Raw genomic sequence first — 6,000 nt, 5'->3', positions numbered from 1 at the left:
GCCCTCATAGGACAGAAAATTAGGTAGGCGGAGTAGACAGAAGAGAATTCTGGGAAAAGGAAGGTTAGTGGAGGAGTCGCCATGGTTCTCCCGCTCCAGACAGATGCAGGTTAAGATCCTCCCTGGTAAGCCAGCTCGTGGGCTACACAGAATATTAGAAATGGGTTAGAACAATATGTAAGAGCTAGCCAATAAGAAACTGGACCTAGCCGGGCCAGGCAGTGTTTGAAAGAATACGGTTTCTGTGTAATTATTTCTGGGTATAAACTAGCCATGCGGGCGGCCGGGTGCCGGGGACGCAGCCCTGCTGCCGCTCCTATTTCAACACTTTAATACCAGTATCCACAATGACATGCATCTTTAATCCCAGTAGCCACACTGTTGCCATAAAAACAAGGCAGTGCATGCCTTTAATCACAGTGGTACATGCCTTTAATCCCAGCTGCAGAAGGATTACAAAATGGGAGGAAACTGCTCTCAACACACAATCTCATTCTGAGATTCCAGGAGGCAAGATCACCATTTCAGACTGAGATTGAGGAAAAAGTCATTAGCTGGCTGCTTTGCTTTTCTGATCTTCAGGTTTAACCCCAGTTTCTCTCTCTGAGTTTTTATCATTCATGCTTCAGCTATTTGCAGCTGATCACTGCTGAGAGAAAAGCTCTCTTCAATGGCGTAAACTGGGGCTTTCAACCACACCCCAGGGCAGACCCCATACTCAGAAATAGTTGAGCAATACAATTCATGCCATGGTTTTTGTTGTTGTTGTTGCATGTGTGTTGTATGTGTGTACTTGTTTGTTCCTGGTTACTTAGCCCCAAAATGATCACACAGAAACCATATTATTTACAATACTGTTTGGCCAATAGCCTAAGCATATTTCTGGCCAACTCATATCCTAAACTAAGCCATCTCTATTAATCTGTGTGTCACCATGAGGGTGTGGCTTACCAGGTAAAGTTCCAGTGTCTGTCTCTAGTGGGGCTACATGGCTTCTTCTGACGCTGCCTTCTTTCTCCTGCTTTCAGTTTAGTTTTCCCCACCTACCTCTATTCTGCCCTGCCTAAAACAGTTTATTAACCAGTGATATTCACAGCATACAGAGAGGAATCCCACATCACCTCCTCTTTTCTGTTTAAATAAAAAGGAAGGTTTTAACTTTAGCATAGTAAAATTACATATAGCAAAGTGGTTATCAAGCAAGAATTACAGTTACAATATTTATATCTACTTTATCTTTCATCATAACTAAGGAAATCTATAACTATATATTCTTCAACTCCATCAAAAACTCCAGAAGAATATATTACCTAAGTAAACAGGAAGTACATTGTAAGCAACTTCCAAAACTCTAGAATTGAAGTAGATTGGAGCTGCAGGAAGCATATGTGTCTCACTGTCATGAAGTCTTAAGTTCTTAAAACATTTTAAATGCCATATTCTGAAGGTCTCTGAAAGATTTGAAGAATACCTATCTAACTGAAAAATATCTCTATACATCTAGAAAACCTAACATGACTATATACTTGACTATTATAGATGATCACCTATTAACCTATATTTCTTAATTATACATTACATTTTTAAATGAGCTGTACAAACACAATACTTTAATCAAGAGCAGAAATAAGGTAAAAACAAAATTTACCTTAAATTTCTATCAATAAATCAAAATCCATACCAATGCAATCTTTACCATATCCCCCTTTAAATATAAATACACATTTATAAATAATCATATAGGGAATTTGGGCATAGTTCTCTCCAAATTGCTTCCTGCTTTTTTTGGGTGAAGTAATTTTTATAGGGTGTTGACAGCAACCTTTTGGGGGCTCTTGGTCCCACCAAACCCCATTAGTCTAGAATTAGATGGGTAATGTCCCGTGAGATCAGCAAGTCTAGTGCTGGGCCACTGTGCCCTTGCTCCTGAGTCTAAAATTGGTGCCCACACAAAAGTGAACAAAGCCTTGACGTCCCATATAGGACTTGAGCAAGAAAATAAATTCCCAGTCTTCTAGCCAACTTCAAAGTCCAGGACAGCCTGGGATACATAATGAGCTCCTCCTAAAAAATAGAATAAAATAAAATAAAAAAGGAAAAATGACATAGTTGGTGCTAAGATTCAACCAACTGAAGGTGAGATTTGTTTTAAATAAATTTTAATTAAAATTTTATGGTAAGGAATTTCTAAATTAAGAAAATAATCACAGAAAGATTATACAGACCCAAAGTCTCTAAACAGTGAATTCTATACAGTCAGAGGAGCCATTTTGAAGTACAGAGTGCCACACTGGATTCTACACCTTCGCTTCAATTTTTATGCAGTTATCTAACACACGCACAAAATTAAAAACCAGAAAAACAATTAGCTTCACATCCTCTTCCCTCAGCCTGAGACCTGTACCTGATCCCATCCTCCCTTACCGCCTGGAGTTTTTTGTTTAGATGTCTGGGTGTGTGTCTGTCACACATGTGCTGTGCTCATGGAGACCAGAGAGGCCGTCACAGCCCTTGGAGCCCAAGTTACAGGCTTATGATCCACCTAGGGTGGGTCCTGGGAACAGAACTTGCATCCTTCTGAAGAGGACCAGAGCGTCTCTTCAGCCCCATGGGGCGTAGTTTTTAAATGCCTGTGTCCTCAGTATGAACAGCCTTCCGTTGTGCCAACCCGAGTCCCCAAGTGGCATGGCACAGTTATTTACGCACGCATCTGTTTTGCTGGGCGCCATTGAAGTGTCTCGAGGTCATTAAAGGGAGTGGGAGGAAACCTGGAAGGGAGGGCAAAGGCTGCGAGGACCTTGAGTGTCTCAGATCTCAGTGGCCACAGGCCGGGGCACGTCTCCAGGGAGAAGTCCTCACGTGTGCCCTCCTGCTCTGAACCTCACCTTTCCCCTTCTTACCCGCCATCCAAAATTCCATGACGGACTGAGGCCGAGGGTTGTGGCACACTGGGAGGGAAAGGTCAGGAGGGCAGCAGAGACCTTGGACCTGGTGCTCTTGAGCTATCCTCAGGGCAGGGGTGGGGGGTTGTGGGCTTCAATCATCTCAGTCAGTAACTAGTAGGCATCAAATCAAAGATCAGAAAGCAGATAGGATTCTATGCACACAGTCCAGGGCCAGATGAGAGTCTGGTGCGCCTCTCTTTGGTGGCCTGGCAGAAGAGGGAGCGGAAGGCCACAGTGGCAGGCCAGAGCAGGCTGCTGATGTGGAACCAAGTAGGAGGACTTGGGTTCTTTGCCTAGAATTCTCAGCCCAGCTCCCAGCCCAGCCTTTTCTTTGACCTAAGTAGGCAGATTCTCCAACCTAGATTTCACACGTGTACCCATACCTCTGACCTCAAGGCAAATGTGGGGACTTTGGTTCCATCCCATGAGAGTTTTGTGTGACAAGTCACACTGTGGCGTGAAGGGACCATGGGTGGGTCAGGGTCAAGAGAAGAGTCCTTCTCTTCGGAGTGAAGGATGGGTACTGGGGCTTGTCTCTTCCAAGGGTAAGCGCGTCTCTGGAGCATCTCCATGACCTGCAGATACAAGGTGACTGTACTTGAGAAAGCAGAGGCATTGGCTGGCCACAGACCACCTGGTGCCCTTCACTTAAGGTCTGCCTCCATGTCTGCCATCTCCACACCCTTCAGCTCGAACCAACCCCCTCCCCAAAACTAAAAATAACCAGAAAAGAATGGAAAATGAGCCAACAAATAAACCAAATTACAGTCACAGAGGGTCTGTGACAAGACCCAGAGAAAACCTGGGCTGGGTTGCACCCCACCCAGTCAGGCGTTCCCAGCCCACCATGGAATGCAGGATCTCCCACCAGGTCAGAGTTTCCACCTCTACAAAGAGCAGGGCCTCTGTGTCAGACCTTTGGTCCAGAAGCCCAAAGTAGGGGCCAAACGACATCCACCTTCACCTAGTTGAAAACTAAAGGCTGGGTGGAGGAGGACCGCCAAGGAAACACTGCGTGAGCCCAGGTGTCCTTGGGGAGAACCCTGGAGGAGACCGTGGCTTTCCACATGGGTGATCCCACTGGGAACGGTGGAGACTCTGAGTGTGTCCTTGGAAACTTCCCAAGCCCTGGCAGCCCTGTCACTACCCTCCCAGCAAACTTCACCAGTTTCTTGTGTTGCTATTACAGTTTCCAAAGGAAATACAAATGTAACGCCTTCAGCCTGGAGCGAGTGAGACATTACCCTGCAGAAGGCGCTAATAAAGACGGGGATTATTCATACACAAAGGAAAACCTTCCAAAGGTTATGTTCCCAGCCAAGGTCCTTTTGGGAGGGCAAATGATTGGCAGGTTGGCTTTCACTTCCGATCCATGTAGGGTAGAGGTTACAGGGACACTGTCAACAGGAGAGCCTCTAGGGTACCTCTCAAATATGATGGAGGTGACATTTGACCCGTGTCCCGGACACGGTAGGGTGAACAGTGCTGCTGATCTTTGTATGTTAGAGGCCCATGGCACCCTCTCCAGAGTGGTTAGCAAAGTATTTCTAGACATTGTCCATGACCTCTAGGGGGCAGAACGGCCCCAGGGGTGACCCTGACCTAAGCGAGTTCTGCTATTTGCCAACCCCCTCACTCCATAAAGCCTTGCTCTCCTAACAACTGCCCTGCTGGCTCTGAACTTTCTTCCTTTAATAAAAACACACACACACATCTACGGGTCAGAGGTCAGACACTCTCCATCTTTTTTTTTTTTTTTTTTTTTTTTTTTTTTTTTTTTTTAGGACAGGGTCTCTCTTCTGGCCTGGAACTCACTGAGAAGGACAGGCTGCTTAACCAGCAAACCCCAAAGATCTACGTGCCTCTGCCTCCCCATCCCTAATATTACAAACACACACCATCACGCCCAGCTTTTTGACATGTGTACTGGGGATGGCTCTCAGGTCCTCATGCTTACACAGAAGGCAATCCACCCACCGTAGCTACATCCCCCTAGAAATGAGGGCAGCTCTGCTATCTGCTACCCAGAAAGTACTTAGTCAATGTATACGAGTTTAAGGGGCCAAGCCTTACAATAGTAACTTTGCTGGTTTCCTGTGCCCATGTCCCACAGAGACCCTGAGAGAACCAGATGTCACCTACATGGACACAGAGACTCTATAATGGAGAGGTACCCCAATACTCTGAATCTAAGGGTCTTCAGAGAACTTTCACAGTGGCCCTTCCACGCTGAAGAGGGTGGGAAATTCCCGCTCTTTTAGGAACTTTCAGAATATGAATTAATCATTTAGAAAAGAAATGAGAGAAGGCTCCTCACACAGCGTGAGCATGTGACGCTGCCCTCGTGAGCATGTGACGCTGCCCTCGTGAGCATGTGACGCTGCCCTCGGACAGGATTGAGTGGGGTGAGGAGATTGTCCAGCGGCTTTTGATAAGGCTCCTTAACACGCAAAGCTGAAGACGTCTCGCCTCTTGGCAGTCATGTACTTGGAGGTCCTCCTTGGACAGTCTGTCATCCTTGTCCCTCTGTCAAGCTGGGAGTGTGCCTGTCTAATCTACAGGTCTCGGCTCTGCCTTCTTTGTCCCTGGAGACTCCCCTAGTTGAGGCACTGTACCCCCAGGCAGCACACCCACTGATGTCCCCGCCCCCACTCTTGTTTATCAGCTGTCAGGGGGTTGGCCTCCACTCAAGCTTCCAGCAGCTGGCCTCTGACTCATCAGCATGGTCCAAGCATGCAGGTGGTATAGCCACGTCCATAGCATGAGCTGAGGTGACTTCAGATGCCATGCAGACACATGTGCTCCTCATTTTGATGGCCATTGCTTATTTGTCCAGGGCCATTTCATGGCCACTTACAGCTGAGTTATGGCACTTCCTTTTGAAAAAAAATATTTTCTAAGTACAAAAAGATACTTGTATTTAAATAGATTTTTTTTTTAATCCTATAAAAAGTTAGTGATCACTACAAATACTGCAAAATGCCGGAAGCACTGGCTTTGGGAGTCGCCTGTTCTTAAGGTCTGTGGAGGGGCCTGATCTGGTCCTTTGGGAGTC

Source organism: Alexandromys fortis, unplaced genomic scaffold (assembly GCF_014885135.2).
Source record: "Alexandromys fortis isolate MF-2015 unplaced genomic scaffold, M_Fortis_MF-2015_v1.1 scaffold_81, whole genome shotgun sequence".
Taxonomy (NCBI): Eukaryota; Metazoa; Chordata; class Mammalia; order Rodentia; family Cricetidae; genus Alexandromys; species Alexandromys fortis.
The sequence above is the reverse complement of the archived record's forward strand: the minus strand, read 5'-3'. Positions refer to the sequence as shown.